This window comes from Trichoderma camerunense, assembly GCF_050948025.1.
Source record: "Trichoderma camerunense strain CBS 138272 chromosome Unknown V8C40scaffold_35, whole genome shotgun sequence".
NCBI lineage: Eukaryota > Fungi > Ascomycota > Sordariomycetes > Hypocreales > Hypocreaceae > Trichoderma > Trichoderma camerunense.
The window spans coordinates 1-1,489 of record NW_028145335.1 but is presented as its reverse complement, the minus strand read 5'-3'; positions in this window follow the sequence as shown (position 1 = coordinate 1,489).

Here is a 1,489-nt window from a genome sequence, read left to right as displayed (position 1 = left end):
GTATATTAAATCCTATATAACTTAATAAATAATTATATAAAATTAGGCCCCCCTTTAGACATAAGGTATTATATTATATATTTACTTAGTAGCTCCTTATTTAATACTATACTAAAAGGGAAAATATTTTATATTATAGTTAAGAAATAATAAAAAAGAAACCTAAAACTCTAAGAGTTCTTTTATAAAAATAAATTAATATTAAGTATATTTATATAGGATTTATAAAGAGAAAGGTTTAGCCCTCCTTTAGGGATTATCTAAGATATTATAATTATATATAGGGAATAGAGTTTACTTTTAGTATTTAAATAAGTCCTAAATAAAGGTTATTATTAATTAATATAATATAAAGTATTTAAATATAGTCTAGACTATATATAAAAGTTATTTAGATATAGTTTAAAACTAAATAAGCTAGGTCTTATATATTTAATTACTCTAGGGGTTAGCTACTTATTAGAATTTATAATAAAAGTATAATATAATTAATATTTTATATAAATATTAGTAATTTAATAAAGGAAGTAAGGAATATAGGAAGAGGGGACTTAAAGAGGTAATTTATTAATGGCTAGGGAATACACCTTTAAACCGGCCTAATAATACCTAAATACATTATAAGAAACCTAGCTCATCTAGTTACTATAAGGACCACGGCGTAAGAACAAGTTCAAGGAACTATTTAATTTAGCTACTATAGCCTTATTCTAACTAGAATAACGCTGCTATTACAGCTAGGTTTTATTTCATTAGGATAACTTATTTTGTTTTTTTTATATAAATAAAGGAAGCTATCTTCCTTTATATTATTAAGCTAGGCCAAGCCTAGCTTAGTTATTTATCTTAGCAACTATAGGTAATAGGTCTAGTTGAATTCTAATATTAAAGTAGTTTTACTATAAATTACATTAGCAAAGAGAAATATAATAAAAATTAAAATATAATACTAAAGAAGTATAAAAAACTAAAGTATTATAATAATATAATAATAGTAATAGTAATATAGTCTATAAGTTACTAATATATATAAAAGAGTAATTAAGTAAGTACTAATAGGTGTTAATAAAGGCCTTAGCCTGAAGTAATAGTAGAAAATACTAAATTAATTTTAATTAATATTAAAAATCAGAATGCGGCCGCGAGCCCAACTCTGGCTGCCAACCGCTCCCGTCCAGCCGGAGGACCCTCGAGGGGGCCGGGCCAAGGTTCACGCTCGCCTGCAGGGTAGGCGGGGGGCGGGTTTTGGGGGAGATCTTGGGGCTGTTGAGGCGCGCCGGGGGGGGGGGGGGAGGGAGGCAGTGGCGGCGGCATGGCCAAGGCCAGGGGACCAGAGGGCCAGACGGTGGGTGGCTCGGCCCCCGGCAGGGGCGAAAAAATATGTACCCGCGCCCTCCAGGGTAGGTCCAGGGTAGGTCCAGGGTAGGTCCAGGGTAGGTCCAGGGTAGGTCCAGGGTAGGTCCAGGGTAGGTCCAGGGTAGGTCCAGGG